General features: G+C 29.4%; 2 long non-coding RNA genes across 2 annotated transcripts; one reads left to right on the top strand and one right to left on the bottom strand.

Annotated features, from left to right (window-relative positions):
• Window positions 1-871: 871 nt before the first annotated feature.
• LOC101514785 (uncharacterized) lies at window positions 872-3,823 on the top strand. Its single transcript, XR_003472302.2, has 3 exons — window positions 872-1,171; window positions 3,034-3,368; window positions 3,455-3,823. It is a non-coding gene; the product is annotated as an uncharacterized lncRNA (long non-coding RNA).
• An 8,615-nt stretch (window positions 3,824-12,438) lies between these two features.
• Window positions 12,439-14,356, bottom strand: LOC140919951 (uncharacterized). Its single transcript, XR_012162690.1, has 2 exons — window positions 13,822-14,356; window positions 12,439-13,565 (listed from the first exon to the last, which is right to left on the bottom strand). It is a non-coding gene; the product is annotated as an uncharacterized lncRNA (long non-coding RNA).
• Window positions 14,357-18,295: the final 3,939 nt, after the last annotated feature.

Raw genomic sequence — 18,295 nt, 5'->3', positions numbered from 1 at the left:
TCTTATTTTGGATTTTCTTCAATTATAAATCTGAATCAAATCCTATTTTAGATTTTCAATTATAAATTTGAATCAAATCTTATTTTATATTTTGTTGAAAAACACGAATCTTCTTTCATACTTTGTGAAGTCAAATATATTGTTCTAATAAAATACTTTTGTTATCAACAAAACTCTAACAAAAAAATCAACTTTGTTTGATCTCCATGTGTTTAGCTCTAGAATGTAGGATAAGGTTTTTTGGTTAGATAAATGACAGAAGTAATATCACAATAGATAGGAATGTTGGATTCTAGGATTTTGTATTCTTCAAGTTGATGTTTCATCCAAAGTAGTTGAGAACTATAGCCAGCTGCTGAAATATATTTAGCCTCTGTTGTCGACATGACAATAGTATTTTGTCTCTTACTTGAAAGATATTAAGTTGTCACCTAGAAGGGTGCATTTGTCGTTGGTGCTCTTTCTCTCAAGTTTATCTCCAACATAAATAGAATCATAGTATCCACTCAGTTTATACTTAGGAGTCATTTTGTAGAACAAGGTAAGGTTGGTAGTGCCTTTTAGGTATCTAAGGATTCTCTTAACAGCAATTAAATGTGATTCCCTATGGTCATATTGAAATCCTGCACATACACATACACTAAACATTATGTCAGGTCTTGAAGTGATAGATAAAGTAGGGATTCTATCATTTCTCTATAGGTTTTCTGATAAACTATTTGGCCTGAATCATTCTTTTCAAGTGAACAAGTAGGATGCATTGGTGTTAAAGCTATAAAAAAAAGCCCAAAATCACAAAGCCCCCTTTATTAAACTTTCTACTAGGCCCCAAATTTTGAGCCCCTCTTAATTAATCTTTTTTTCTGCCCCTAGCCCACTAGTTCTTTGTTTTTTGTGGACCTCAGCCAAAGGGCCTCATGGCGCCTTTTTTGTTTTCATTTTTTCACAACATGGGCATAATCTTAAGTCGTTTACACATGGAACCCTAAATCAAAGCAGCGTCGTCTATTTCCTCCTCCGCTCATTTGGTTCTGACCACCGTCACGGTTGGTTCTCATTCTCTTCATCATTGAATTTTATTCAGGCCACCGTCATAGTTGATTTTCTGACGTCTCTTACTTTATTGTTGTCATTTGGGGGTTACTGGTGTTGAAGTCATTTACCCATCAAGGTTTGTGGTTACTGGTGTTGTGGTTACTGGTGTCGATGTTTTGTGCATATACCCTCTTAATTAAGCACTAGTGTTGATCTTTGCTTAAGCGCTGGTGTTGATCTTAATGTGTTGTTCTGTTTGAATTTTATTTGATTTTTCGTTGTTAATAAATTTTACCCTAGTTAACATTCCACTTTGAATACGGGAATTATCCCTGATAGAACCAGTTTTGTTATTATGTTTTTTTTGTTGAAGTTTTAGTGTCTATGAAATAATTTCCATTTGAAAATCACATGTGGGAACATAATTTGGATGGAACAGAAGATCTGTCATTTAATTTTTGCTTGTTTTAGCTTTTATATTATGATATATGTGATTTCTAGAAGAATAAACCCTGTTTTGTATAGCTATCAGTTTTAGTTTTGAAGTTCCTTAAAACAAAAAAAAAAAAAACAAATATAGGTTTGGAAGAACATTTTGATAATTAACATATAAGATTGTTTTAGTTTAAGAGCTGAAATTATTTATGCATATCATTAAAATTATGTATTGAGTATCCACTTTCTCATGCTTTATTATGTGCCATTTTGATTGGAAAATATGGAAATTTATTATAGTTTATTGATATATTCTACACTGTTTAATGAATTGTTGTTTGTTAGTAAGAACAAATAGGATGTTGAGAGCTGTAAAAACTTAAAAAATAAAAGTTGTAACCCTTTGTGAGAAAGAATCCACAAGAAATGAATCAAAAATTGTAGAGAAAAAAGCAAGGTTAAGTATTAAAAACTAGAATCATAATCAAAATTTGAACAGAGCAATGGTTTTGGTGGTTCAAAATTGTGGACTGATGAAACACTTATATTTCTTGCAGCAGCAACTTGTTGATTATGATCCAATTTGTCACATTAGAGTTTAAGTGACATTGTTAAATTTAATTTAATTTAGTGGCATTGTTACGTGATTGATTGTTATTGATTATTTGTAATTGTCCTACTCCTACATGATACATTATAAGAGACTTGTAACTGTGTAATTATAGTTCATTTCTCTAATTATCAATTGATAAAGAAATATAGTTTGCTTTTATAGACAAACAGAAAATCAAATTGACTTGTCCTCTGTTTTATGGCATAGTTCTTCAATGTTGGTCTTGTGTTTTACGTTATATTATGGGACTAATTTGTGTTTAGATGCATTTATTCAAGTTTATCATCTATGAGAATGTTTAATTGTATGTTATTTGTTTAAATGCATAAGAATTTCCTTTTAGATTATAGTATGGAGCCTATGGATATAAATGTGAATGTAGAAGATGAAGCTCCTTTTGTAGTATTTGGAAATACCGATGATACACGTAAGAAAACAATGTCCACTGTTTGGAATTCTTTTTACAAAAATTGGTAAAGATGAAGATGAGATTGAAAGGGTTGCATGCAATTTTTGTAGTAATGAATTTCGTATTGGAAAAGCCCTAATTATGGGCACAATTATAGGACTTCTGATCTAAATTGTCATGTTTCTCATTGTAAGTGTATCATGTTGAACCTTTTTAATCAAGATTAATCTCTTAACATGATTAGAATCAACCAAAAAAACCAATCGTGATTTGCTTGTTGAAGCTATTATTGCACATGATCTTCCTTTTAGCTTTGTTGAGTATGAGAAAATTCGAGTATGGGTAAATTGTTTGAATCCTTATGCTGAAATAGTTTCTAGGAATACAATTGTGTCTGAAATGGTCTCTAGTATTTTCTTTTACTTTTGATAACGCCTCTTCCAATGGTAACATGCAAGACCATCCTACAAAAACATCTATGCCTCTTCCCATTCTTGTATTTAGATTGCTAATAATGATATTGATTTTCTATACATTATAGGGTTTTAAAACTTTTTAGAATCAACCTACATCTAACAATAGGAAGAGTGAATTAGATGCATATCTTGAAGAAAAGTCAATTGAAGTTGATGAAGAACACTATGAAGATTTTAAGGTACTTCTTTACTGGAAGGTTAATGAGAAAAAAGTATCATGTACTCTCCTTAATGGCACGAGATGTGCTAAGTATTCTTATCACTACAGTAGCATTAGGGTGTTCTTTTAGTATTGGTGCATGTGTTCTCACCAAATACAAAAGTTTCACTCTTCCTGATCACATCCAAATGTTGATTTGCACTCGAAATTGGTTACCTGGATTTTCTGAAAATTTGAATGGTATTATTTAGTTTTCAAATTTGTTAATCTTGCAAAATTATCTCATGATTGATTATCTAATTGTTTCTTTTGGTTTTGTTTTCAAGATGAGGATGAATACAATGATTCTATTTGTGAGGATGAATCTAATAATACTATCCTTGACTCATGAGCGTTTGGATGGAAAGGCACTTCTCCATTTCAATTGGTTTTATTTGTTAGATGTGTCTACAAAGCCTATTGGCTCTTGCTCTTTATAATAGACGTTTGCATGATTAATTGTTATATTTGAAACTGTTTGTCCATATATACCTTTGAATGTTTGTTATGTTTTTATCCATCACTTTGGTGACATAGTATTATTGTATGAGAATCCATAAATCAACTAGTGATGGTGAGTTTATTTGTTTGTATAATTCCCCTCGTAAACACTAAAACATACTATTTTGTCTAGTGAAAACTCAAACTTGTATGGAGTATTTGTTGTCATATCATATATGGTATATTTTATTAAACTTTAGATGTGGATACCATAAAAATCATAAGAAAAAAAATTGAAAAACTTTTTATTTCAAAAAAATAATTGATTTTTTTAAATGGGCCTAGGGGCCCTCTAATCCCATGGAATTTTGTAGGCTTTTTTATATTGGGGGCTTCTTTTAATGAGCCTTATTTTTGTAAGGTTTATTTTCCCCTCTAATATGCGGGATGAGGCCAATATATAGAGGGCCTGGCAAATTGACAACTCTAATTGGTGTAGCCATAGGTTTGCAATCACTCATCTTAAACTTCTTGAAAATCTCTTTTGTATATTTAGTTTGATGAATGTATATACCTTTTTTACTTTGTTGAATTTGCATCCCTAAGAAGAACTTATGTTCTCCCATAATACTCATTTGAAATTCAGGCTGCATCGATTAATAATTTTTTTGGCAAAGAATGCTATTAGTAGATTAAAAAATAATGTCATCAACATAAAATTGAATAATAAGAATGTCATCTCCTATTGATTTTCAAAAAAGAGTATTATCTACTTGTCATCTTTAAAAGTTATTTTTAAGCAAGAAGTTACTAAGTCTATCATACCATGCCTTAGGTGCTTGTTTTAGACCATACAAAGATTTTCTAAGTTTAAAAACACGATTTGAAAATTCAGAACTTTCAAAACCTGGGGGTTGTTTAACATAGACTTATTCACTTATATAACCATTTAGAAAAGCACTTTAAAAATGCATTTGAAATAATCTAATGTTATTATTTGCGGAAAAAGAAAGTAGGCTACAAATAACTTCTAACCTGACCACTGGAGCAAATGTCTTAGTATAATCAATGCTCTCTTGCGAACTGTAGCCTTATGCGACAAGTCTTGCATATTTTATGACTACTTCACCTTTTTCATTTATCTTGTTTCTGAAGACCCACTTGGTTCCAATAATGTTCTTCTTTGGTCTTGGTATTAGATCCAAACATCATTCCTCTAAAATTCATTTAACGCTTATTGCATTGCAAGAATCCATCCATCATCTGCCAAAGCTTCATCAATAGAAGTAGGCTAATGTGATGAGAGTAATCCAAACAAAGTGGTATCTTTAATTGATGATCTAGTCCTCAAATGATCACTTGCATTTCAAATGATTAGAGTTATAAGATGAAATGCCTTTTACTTCCATCGATATATTCCTTCTGACTTTTCTTGACTGTTCTAACTTTATCATAATCCTCTGAAGATTTTCCATCTTCTTCTGATTCGCTTGTATCTTTTGATTTTGCAAGTTCTTCTAGTATGTCTACATCTATTTCCTCTAGTTTTGATAAACCTGCACTATCATCATCTTACTTTGACTTTTTAAGGTCAAGCTATTTGTCATAAAACATAATATAAATTAGATGATTTAAGAATGAAACAATACATCCCTAAACACATGTTTTGTTTTTGGTGGTTTATGCTTGTTTATGAAGAAACAAACTTGTATTCTGCTTCTGCTGAAATGCTCAAATTTTTTATTCTCTCGATTCCTCTAAATTTTTGAACTTGCAAAATACTTATCTAACTTTGATTTTTAAGATCAAGCTTCTTGTTATCACAGTAAACATAATACCATACAATAATTAAATTTACAGAAACATATAACTTATATGTCAACAGTTTCAATTTCACTCTGAAAACCTTCATAGTTCTTCTTTTCTAGTTTTCAGATTCTAAATTTGCATATTCTCTTATTAGAGGGTTTGGATGAAGGGATTTGAATTCCCATCCAGGTTTGTAGTCTTGATGAATTTGATTGGAACTAATGGTAATTCTGATTCTTTTGGTAGTTCGAGTTCTGTTGATATGTGTGATTTCTCTACCAATTTGGATTTTTTTATAATCTACTTTTTTCTGATATTTCTGGTTCATCATATGGTTCTTCTTTTTCTGATAGTTATGGTTTTTATAGGTGTTGTGTTGACCAGTCTTTCTTCCAACAGTGTCCGATCTTGGGACAGGGACATTTTTTCCCTTCATAAGTTACTAGCATCCACTTACTAGATGTCATGATTGATGTATCAACTTGGTTGCTTAAAACATCTGAAACATAAACCATTTTGTCTTTTGGTACCCAAATCTTATATGGTCCTAGTTTGTTAGTCTTGAAATGTTTATTGTCTTTCCTTGTATTTAACATGGGACAAGATAAATTAGAGTGACCTTTCTTTGAACAAAAAGTATACAAATCATCAGAGTGAATAAGTTTAGGTTCAATTACTATTTATTCAAATCCTAGACCTCTTTTACCATTTCTACTGACACCATAAATCATAGATGCATAATTGTTTTTTTCCATACCATTAGCTAGAAAATTAGAATATTTCTCCATGCTTATCAGAATTACATGAGGTATTTTCAACATGGATATCATTCAATGTTTTATCTTTAAGTTAAGCAGTATCAGTTTTCAGATTTGCATATTTTGTTTTAAGTTCAGTAATATCAGTTTTCAGAGTCGCATTTTCCATTTTAAATTCAAAACTTTGATTATTTAAGACATTAATCTTTTTAGTTAGGTTTGCATTTTCTTTCCTAAGTGTTTTCAATTTTAAAGACAATTTGTGATTCTTATTTAAAATATCATTTAGTCTTGGGACCAACCCGATCTTGCTTATTTCGTCCCGTCTTTTTTGAACTCGCAACTAATCGGATTTGACCGGGTTATGGTCTAAAAATTGGCCGATCAAATATTGGGACCGGTTAAGGGATACACCAAACCTGACCTAACCCGTCCTTTGTACACCCCTACCGAAAATTATGAAATAAATAACTTAAATTCATTGATTTGCTTGGGATAAAAAGAGAGGTAGAGAGACGTGAGATAGTATAGAGTGAGGGATATAGTAGATAGAGATTAGAGGGAGGGAGATAGAGATGTATAAGAGAGTAGAGAGACATTTAAAGATTCGAGAGAGGGAGGGAGATATAGATGCATAAGAGAGTAGAGAGACATATGTGTATTTAAAAAAATCATGTATTTAAAAAATGTTTTTTCAAACAAATATGTTTTCTTGAAAATTATTTTTTTCATATCTTTTATGGTAATTTTGTAGTTTAAAAAAAATTATTTTTACAAAATTGTATACAAGTAGGTTAAAAATTATTTTTATAATAGTAAATCATTTTTTTTTTTTTATAAATAATGCATATTTGTAGCAATGAAATACTATTGCTCCTCCCCAAAATGGTAAATGATTGATTATAAATCTCTATGATTCATATTCTTTATAAAGGAGCATTAACATAAATAAGGTCGTAAGAAGTGGTAATACAAAAGTATGTAAACTATAAAAACGAGTCATGATAGATTATCCCACACTAGCACTTCCACGCAATAACTCTACCACTGACGATCCTATTACAAGAGTAGCGTCGGGTACACCTGTTACAATTTTTACTGCCTAATAGTCAATTTGGTCCCAAGGAAATGAGTAACCTGTTACACTGAAAGATGCAGTCAACACACCCAAAACTACACCTGTAATCAAAGTCAATTCACAAGGTTTTTTAAAACCACCGGTGAGATAAACGCGAAATACATGCAAGATCATCATTAAGACCATCATACTTACGGACCATCGATGAATTGATCAGATTAACCAACCAAAGTTAGCCTCAGTCGTTATATATTGAACAGAAGCAAAAGCCTATGTAACGGTTATACAATAATAAAAAAGTCATAGCAAAACCCGTAGCTACTTGGAGTAAAAAACAAGTAAGTATAATTCCTCATAAACAATAAAAAATATTGACATGATGACGAACATATTTACTAGTTATATATCATCAGCAATCGCCTGAATCTCAAGACGTTCTTCGAACCAATCTTAGACTTTGTTGAGATAAATAAATCAAATAACCCACTGAAAACCATATATGAGAATTTCATCTCGTACAGCTCAAACAAAAATACTAAAATACTGCTTATTTGGAAAACAAATATTTGTAATAAAAAGTTTTGAACTTTCTTTACTTAATACTATGATTTCGATCTTCTTTGAAAATCAGAAAAAATAGAAATCCAAAAGCTATTATTTGTGTTTTTATAATGACAAAATCTCAAGTCGATCCACTTGTCTTTTCTTGTAATCCTTACCGGCCTCTTGAATATTCTATTATTTACTTCATTTTTCTATTTGTGTATGTAATGTATACTATTTTTAATTATTATTATCATTAATAGGAATTTTCTTGTTAAAACTGAAAACCCCACATTCATACCAGATCCACGGTGATTAAAAAAAACTTTAATAGAAATCAAAAAATTCTATGAGTAAGAACTCCTAAATCATCACTTATTCAATGAATAACGGGAGTTAATTTTTTTTTTTTAAATCTATAAAAACTAATATTTAAATTATTTAAATATTTTTATTTAATTAAGCACAAACAAACACACTCTTACACATCTTTTTTAAAGATTTTCTTCTTTTTTTACAAGTATGAAAATGTATATAAAGCTGAGAATTATTAAAAAGTTGTATATAAAAAGATCATCTTCATTAATAGTCTTGACTACCTGGCTTACGTCAATTCATCATTATCTGTTACAGTACTTTTTGCCTTACCCAACAACTTATGCTCAAGCAAAAATTTAATGCTTAAAGAAAAAGCATATCATCTAGAATCTTGATAGTTAAGTTAATTTATATACTTAGTTGTGACGTGTTAGTTATTTAAGTTGAGCAAATGAATATATGTCGGGGAAATCAATTCGTTAAATAAATATTAGTTAAATACGCTGGATTTCAATCAAAATATTAATTTACTTCCACCCAAACGAAAGATATGTATTAATCTTAATATAATATTTTCAAAATCAATACTAGTACCTTATTATAGTTATCCATATTTATTATATATGTAGTTATTATTATTAGCTCAAAATGAATTTACATAATAATTAAAAAATATAGTAATAATAATATTATGTAAGTTAGCAATACTTATAATAGTTATATATATATTAATCAATTATTATTTAATATTACATCAATAATAAAAATCACGTACACATATTTCTTACTCAATGTTACATTTGTTTATAACTTTCATTTTATTTTTACAGCCTTATCTAGAACATTATTATTATATGTTAAGGTATATGTTTATGAGAAAACAAACAAAAACGAAAATAAGTTTTTCTTTATTTGTCTTTAGTCATACAAATTGTTTCTATTTTTAGATAGTCATCAAATGATTGTGCACTTCATTTTCAGACCTATTTCTAGTTTCATGATTTTACATAGTTGCACAATAAATATTTTAGTTTAATAAAAAATCAATTGAATACAGTTTTTGGTTCATAAATATCAGAAAGTTTGGTTGAGCGGTATAATTTAATCATATGATCAAATGGGTCGATGACTTCCATTCGAAAAACAATTACAAATACTTATCTACAAAGAAATCTTGTTAATAAATTTAGTCTTTAAATAATAATAATAATAATAATAATAGTAATAATAATAATAATAATAATAATAATAATAATAATAATAATAATAGATATAAATGTACTTGAACAACATGAGTTTGTTAAAAATCATCTAAAAAACATGAGTTCACGTAGATGAACAACATGAGTTCACGTAGATGAACTAAGTAAGCGTAAACAACATGAGTTCACGTAGATGAACTAAGTTAGCGTACACAAACTGAGTCTACGTACGTTTCTGGGTTTATGATACGAACACAATTCAGAAAAACCTAACATTATATTTTGAGTTTGTTATGAAATCAGCAACAACAACAGTACATCTTGAAAAGAAAAAAAAAATAGAACAACAACAACAACACATTGATGAAGATGAAGAAGAGGGCAATATGAATTTGTGAGGTTGAAGATGAAAATTGAGAGAGGTTAGAGTTGAAGATGAAAAAGAATAAATGTAAGGTTATAGTTAAAAATTTAATAAATAGACGAGAGCATTTTAGACAACTTTTTTTAAATAAAAAATAAAAATTAAGAGTGTGCATAGTAAAAATGTGAATCAACAGCAAAATTGTATATAAAATAGCCTGAGATGATTTAATAAGATATTTTTTTACGATTATGAAATTTTATATAAAGGTAGTAATAGTATCTCAAATAAAATATCATATCAAAATATCAAAACATATGACCAATACTACAAATTTTTACAACAGCTAAAAGAAGAAACTCCTCCTTATGCCACAAATTAATATACAAATATAAACGAATCTATCAGGTGTTTCAAAAAAATAAATGAACCTGTCAACAAATATTGCAACGGAATAAAATGTCTATATGACTTGAAATTTAATTTAACAACAATAATAATAATAATAACAAAAAAAATAATTATTATAATAAAATAATTTATCTATAATTCATCATCATCTATTTATCTACAAAAGACTTTTATTATTATTATTATTATTATTATTATTATTATTATTATTATTATTATTATTATCATCATCATCTACAATAATAATAATAATAATAATAATATATAATTCAAAAAATAATAATGATAAACTTTTTTTGAGGAAAAAAATAATAATTATAATAATTCTCTTTTTTTTACTTGTTCGAGCTTTTTAAATTTTATTTTTGGTGTGTATGATAATAATTTATATTAGGCTTAAATGCAGTTTTACTTTCTCAATTTTCACTGATTCTTAATTTTGGTTTTTCTATTTTTAATTTTATAATTTTTGTCCTCTTATTTTATCTGATTCGTAATTTTGGCCCCCTTATTTTTAATTTTGCAATTTTAGTCTCCCTACTTTAACTGATTTTAGTCTCCCGATGTTTTATTTTCTTTTAGTGATTACTTGGACTTATTTAAAAAAAATATTGTAGCTCATTTAAAAAACAAAATTCACTATTCATAATTTTAAAATGATTTTTAAAACAATTGCTAGCTCTGATTATTAATTAAAATAAACACAAAATAAAATAAGATGGTTGAAAATATATTTTTACCTTTTTAAAAATTATTGTGATTCTATGTACACCTTTTAAAAAATAAATAAAGGTATACAACGAATCACAATAATTTCTAAAAAGTAAAAATATATTTTTGATCTCTTATTTCATATTATGGTTATTTTAATTGTTAATTAGAGCTATTAATTTTTTTTAAACAATAATATAATTGTGATAACATTATTAATAGTAATTTAAATTATTAACTATAATTATTAATTAAAATATCTAGATATGACAAAATGTCTCAATTTTAAGAAATAGGAGGACCAAAATGATGTAATTAGAAATAGAGGGGCCAAAATTAAGAATCAATTAAAATAGGGGATTAAAATAGTGAAATTGGAAATATGGCGGCCAAAATTACGAATCAGGTAAAATGGGGAGATTAAAATTGTGAAATTAGAATACATGGACGAAAATTTCGAATCAGTTAAAATAGAGGACTAAAATTGTATTTAAGTCTTCATAATATTTTAGATAAGTAGATATAAATGTTCTTGGTCATCAAACAACATATAAAAAACAATATCGCTACCCATACTCCTTTTTTACTACCCACACCACTCAATTTAAAAAAAAAAACTCAAAACCTATTTATAATATTTTTTAAACCTCATTTACCCTTTTATCACTATTCTTAACCTCATAACTCCCATATCACAAATTCATCCATAACCGAGTTAGTGAACACAAACTGAGTTGACGTATGTTTCTGAATTTAGGGTACAAACACAGATTTAGAAAAACCTAACATTACATTTTGGATTTGCTACGAAATCAGCAACAACAACAGTACATTTTGGAAAGAAAAAAAAAAAATAGAACAACAACAACAACAACATTGATGAAAAAGATGTTGACGAAAATGAAGATTAAGATTAAGATTAAGATTAAGATTAAGATTAAGATGAAGATGAAGATGAAGAAAGGGAGAATACGAGTTTGAGGTAGAAGATGAATTGAGAGAAGTTAGGGTTGAAGATAAATGAACGAGATATTAAAGTTAAAAATTTAATAAATAGATAAGGAAATTTTGGGTAACTTTTTTTAAAGATTGAGGGGTGTGGGTTCTAAAAAGGTGTATGAATAGCAATATTGTATAAAAAAATAGCCTGCTATGAATTAGTAAGATATTTTTTAACTACTATGGAAACTTATATAAAGGTAATAATAGTATCTCTAATTATTATAGTAACAAGTTTGCAAAGTGAAGTAAAGTACTCGAGCGACGACATGAGTTCCGGCAATGTTTGTGTTTGTTCTTCACAATCATCGTTTTGTTCCTCCAACGTTTGTCTCCATCTGTCACTCCACTGTTGTTGCCCCTTTCCCTGTTCAACTGAAACTAAACCCACAAAGAAGAGGAAACGTGTTCATCAAGAAACTCTTCATGTTTCAAGAAAGAACAAGACTTGGGGTTATTCAACTGATTTGATGCTCTATGATGATCCTTGGAAGATAAAGAAAGTTTTGGAACAAAGTGATGTTGGTCCATTGAGTAGACTCATGTTGAATAGCGATTTGGTCAAACATTTTGTGCTTCCTGTTTTGTGTGCTGATCTTGAAAACACAGATGATGTTGTTTGGAAAGTTGAGAACACTAAAGGTGTTCCAGTCAAGATTTGGGATCTTGACACCAAATCCTTCCACTTTCTCAATTTCCACAGATATAATAATTCAACCAAAAGTTACATTTTCAATGGCAGTTGGATCCCTGAGTTTGTCTCTAGAAGGCACCTACACAAAGGGGATGAAATTGGTCTTCATTGGGATCCATATAGACAATGTTTCGATTTCTCTGTTCTTCGTGCCGCCAATTAATCCCTTCATCTCTTCTACATTAGCTGCCATTATTCACTTTTCTCATTGTTATTAGTTTTCTGTTTTTTGAGGGGTTTCTTTTTTTATTCTTTCATTTATTTGTAAACATCAAAGATCTGTTTTGATGTTTTTAATTACAAACATAATTACACCACAACCCCTCTTAGGTTCTAACTTCATTTGTTTGTATTAATACTTACTATTACATTACAATATTAGTAACACTTGTCTTCATTGCTCCATAATCTGCTTCTTGAGGTCTTGCAACACTGTGTCTTGTTCTTTAGCTCATGTCTTGTTATTTAATTAATACTTACAATTTTGTTTTTACTTTTCATCTTTTATACCACAACATCATCAGATAAGATAATAATTAAATAAATCACAAACGCTCATGCTCACTTTTAAATTATTATTATCTTTCTCTTAATTTGATTTATCTCAAATTTATTTTCTTCCATTTTAAACGACGTCAACTCTTATATTTTACTCAATTTTTGACTAAAGTAATTATACTTTTTCTTTCAAAAAGGTAGAGGATCCAAATTCTTAAAAAAAAAAGTGAATCATAGATTTAAGAATAGGAGATCTAAAATTTTATTTCAATTAAAAGAGAAACCAACAATACATTTAAATCTTGATCTTTTAAACTCAATCGTGAATTTTTATCAATAGTTGATACTTTTACTCTATACAAGAATCATTCTCACTAATATCCCCGTCTGTATGACTATTTATATATATGAATCATTTTCAAACAGTATCGAATGTTTTATGTCAATATTTTTCAAATTGCATACTAAACTTACTATTGCTGCCCTGCATGTGTCCTTCATAGTATTGGATAGTAGTATTGTTAATTTTATGTCTTTATGTTTGGATCATTTACATCTTCAAAAAGTGCAACCTATGTCAGAAAAAATAATGTTCATTACATCAACTTGGTTGGAAGCTCCAGAAGTTTACCTCCAGAGGTATATATATTACACTTAATGTTCTATAAGGTAAAACGTCTTAGATATCAAGGTTCTTCTTCTAAACAAAATATCTGCCAACAAAGTTTGCAAACTGAGGAGAAAGATTTAATCCTTAAAAGCTAACCTTACTAACACGAGAACAATATCCTCGGTCAAAAGAAAGGAAAAATAATGAGTTTTTCTTACCTCAATCCAAGCACCAAAAGCACACAAGCTTCGCCAGCGATTCCTCACCTTTTCTCTCTTTGGAGTGTTCACAAAATATCATTCCAAATTCAATGCTTTTCTCCAACTTTTCTTGTACCAACACTAATAATGGCTTTGGATGAAATTGTGAGAAAATGAAGAAGACAAAGAAGGAATAGATATTTATGGGGGGATGGGTCTCACGTCTGCATCTAAAGAGAGGGAGGGAGGAGTGCAAACGAAAAAAATAAATACAGAGGTCGCTTAGTTTTTTTTTGTTTTTATTTTTATTTTTTATATGTAACATCAAGTTATTAAGGAGATGTGGCCTACTTTAGGGCCACACAACTTACCACCCTTAAAAATATTTAGAAGGAAACTATATAACTCAATGTATATCTCATCGTTCACTTCTCGTTCTACTTAGTAAAAATGTTTACTTTCGTTGCTAATCATCTGACAAATGAATTGAACTGTAATGTGCAAAGTCGTAAAATATTTGTAGATCAGAAAATATTGTTTTGAACATATTATTAATCCTGGCCCTCTCAAGAAGTAGTGCAAAAAGTTTCGTCATAAACAAAGTTGCTTTACAATTTTGTGAACGATAACATTGTCTGTTGTGTTTGAAATCTGTAAAATTTTATGTTTCTCATTTCAACTATTTTTACACACACAAAAATTAAAAATATTTCACTCAGAAAAATATAATTTTAATAATTTTATAAAATAAAAATAGAGCTGAGAGACTCAACAACACATTCAATACAAAATACAACAAAATTACATAAATTAAGATTTTGAATGTTAAAAGTATTACATATGTCAATCTTGAGATATTATCAATCAATCCCTTAATTAAATGTTAGTTATCTTGAGAGATTGTCTACATAGATTTTATCCTGGTTCACCACCAACTTGATAGCTACGTCCATTCCATTCACATAGAACAATTTCTCCACTAATTCAAAACTTTGAATTACCACAACACCTAACCCTAAGCATATTTGATAAAAATGATTTTCCCACACTACAACACTTAGATTATTTTACTTTGAATGAGTGTTTTGCTAGAACTTAAAACCTTAAACGCTGGATAATTAGAAAAGTTGAGCTATTAAGGTATTTTGAATAACTTTGGTTTTCAAGATTTTTGAGTTTGTGGTTTGTGTTATTTTTCTTCTTCGGCCTTGATCCACTATGTAAAATACTTATTTTTATGATGAATACAAAGACCAAGGAAAGTTATCAAGTTGCAAGCTCAAAAAGCAGTCAACAATCAAAGTTAACTATGGTCAATATGCTAGAAGTCTTATAATGTAAGGTACTTGATGCAATCTAATATTATTATATTTCAAATGCACGTGAGAAACTTCCATTTTAGCATATGCATCAAAAGAATTTTCAAAGTGTCAAAATGAATGAACGATGTTTGAAAATCAAGTTTTTGACAAAAATCTAAGTTGTATTCGACTACAACATGTTGTAGCCGAATACAAATGCCAAGTCAGTAGCTAAAATTGCACTTTTGTATTCAACTGCAACATGGTGTAGCCGAATACAAAACCAAGTCATTGGCAAAATTCACTCATCTATATTTGACTACAAGAATATGTATTCGAATACAAGCTTTAAATTTTGAATAAAAACTGAACGTTACAGAGGTGCATTCAACTATACCTAAGCTGTAGCAGAATATAACTGCGAAGCAATGCAATTTTCAGTTCAGATTCAACTTAGATCATTACATATGTTCATCAAACCTTTAGGAACGATTGCCACTGATCTAAAGTGATGTCTAAGGAGTATAAATACTTCATAACTTCAGACTTAACGAATTACTCTTTGTCCAAATATTTTCATCAATCTTAGAACAACTTTGAACAAACTTTCTGAAATATTTTGAATTATTCAAAGTCTTAGTTTCATACTTAAAGTACAAATTTTACATTGTCATATCATTGAGAAAAGTTCTCTATTGTACTTGAAATTATATTAGACTGTTATCATTGTACTCAATTGTTATACACTCTTGATTTCAGTCAAAGTCATTATTGTAAACCATTCAAGTTATTGTGTAAATTGAGAAAAATAGTGTTCTTTCTTCAAGTGTTGTAAACTAAGATAGTGATGTGCTATCTTAGGGTGATTGTTAGAAGTTTGTAATGGAAGTCTTAGAATTAGACTTTTACTTATTCTAGTGGAAAATCTCTTGTGGTGTGCAAGAGGACTGGATGTACCATTGGTTGTAAGGGGAACTAGGATAAATTGTTGTGTTCTTTATTTTTCTGTCATTCACATTTTTCATACACTAATCCTAAACAAAAAAGTAATCCAATAAGTCTCTAAAAATCATAAAATTTATATTCACCTAATTCACCCCCCTCTTAGGTGCGCCTCTGTAATAACACTATTTATAGATAAAATTAGGGTTTGTGAATTTATTGATGAGTTTCCGAATCGTATCTCAAATTTACCTTGGTCAATAAAGAATTTCTCAAAATATAGTTTTGATTGATATGATCTTGATACTATGACTGTTAAGCAATTTTGTTTCCCAATCTTATCTAAGCAATTCTTCTAGAGAGATATTATGCGCATTTGTTCATATTACGTTTGGAGATTGATTCATTTGAGCCTTCCTTCATACACTTAATTTGATTTGGGCGGGAACAATTTTGGGCATATTCTTGGACCTTCACAAGTAAATATACGACTAAGTCCAATTTAGTATTTTGCCCAATTTATTAGAGTCTTTGACCTTCCATCAAAGTTGTTGACTTTTCTTCATCAGAATTATTGACTTGATTGTTGGAGTCAGATGTTGTATTCCTTGAATAATTTTTTCATAGGCAAAACTGTGTGACATAGAATTAGTGGCATGGACAACTTCACCTTTATTGCATTATCAGATTCAGTGCAACTTTAGAGTGTGTTGCGTAACACAAGCAACATTTTGGAACATGTTACAATTATTAAAGCCAGAGGAACCTGAGCTTCAAAGGTAGACTTGAAAATAGTAAACTTTAGAGGCATGCTCAAAAATATCGTTCATAAGAGGCATCCTAAATTTATTGTTCATCAATGGCATGCTAAAGTTACTGTTCATCATAGGTATACTATAATTATTGTTCATCAGAGGCATGCTAAAGTTATTATTCATCAGAGGCATGCTAAAGTTACTGTTCATCAGAGACATGCTAAAAGTAATGTTCATCAGAGGCATGAAAACCCCAAAGACACGTAGAATCTTTAGAGGCATGTTGATTTACTAGAAACAAGCTGAACTACTAGAAGCACGCTATCAGGACAGATGCACGAACTTTTCCAGCTTGTGCATTTTTCCGATTTTGAGGATTTCGTTTACTGACTTGGTTTCGTTTCCTCTTACACTTTTTACTTCCCCTAGTTGTATCTTCTGGTTGTATCCTCTTGTCGTATCCTCTGATGGTATCCTCTGGTTGTATCATCTAATTTTTGCATACTTAGTGAAGTCATTAATGCAATAAATTGTTCTCACAAAATAACTTTGTTAACATCGAAACACAAAAGGAATTGTTCGAGGGACCAACTTGGTTCCAAAAATCTTCCTTTTTTTGATGATCACAAAACAATACTTTTGATAACAATTTATTTAAACAAAAATAAAGTAAAATGGTAAACACACATGCAGAAAAAACAAAAATGTAAATAAATAAACATGCAAGTAAACAAATAGACATGGCTACCCCTAACACATGGCTCCCCCTAACTCTAAGCAGTTTTACTTAGTTATATTTAGACTTTTTCTCCCCATATTCAAACTCTTTCTGCCCAAATATTTAGCAGTTCAGAGTATATTCAGACAACAAACAATTTAAATTGTTCTTAAATCTCTTTCTCTCCTTATTGTCATCAGACAAAGTAATAAAAATTCGAATGGCAATTAACTAATGCGTTAACATCCTTAAGTAGATCAAATTTCAGCCTTGAAACACACATCTATTTAAGTTTAAGCTCCTATGATCATGTAACTAACAGAGCATCGGACCGATATAGATCAGAACATTAATAAGATATAAATACTAGGTTCAGATTCTTTTTAATAAATTCAAATCTTTCTTCAGCTAGAGGTTTAATGAATATGTCAGCCCATTGATGTTAAGAATCTACAAAATGGATATTCAACAAGCCTTTTTTTGTTTCATAGTCCCTAACAAAGTGATGTTTTATTTCTATGTGTTTAGCCTTAGAGTGTAGAGTTAGATTCCTTAGACAAATAGCATATGTTTATCACATAATAAAGGAATGTTACTCTCAATTATTTTGTAGTCCTCCAACTGATGTTCCATCATAGTAGTTGAGGGTTGCATTATGCTACTGAAGTGTACCCAACTTTTGTTGTTGACATTACAATTGTGATTTGTCTTTTGCTTGACCAGTAGATCATATTTTTACCCAAGAAAGTGCAGTTTCGACTGGTGCTTTTTTTTTT

The sequence above is a fragment of the Cicer arietinum genome, chromosome 4 (genome assembly GCF_000331145.2).
Source record: "Cicer arietinum cultivar CDC Frontier isolate Library 1 chromosome 4, Cicar.CDCFrontier_v2.0, whole genome shotgun sequence".
Taxonomy (NCBI): domain Eukaryota; kingdom Viridiplantae; phylum Streptophyta; class Magnoliopsida; order Fabales; family Fabaceae; genus Cicer; species Cicer arietinum.
This window is presented reverse-complemented; position numbering and strand designations above follow the sequence as displayed.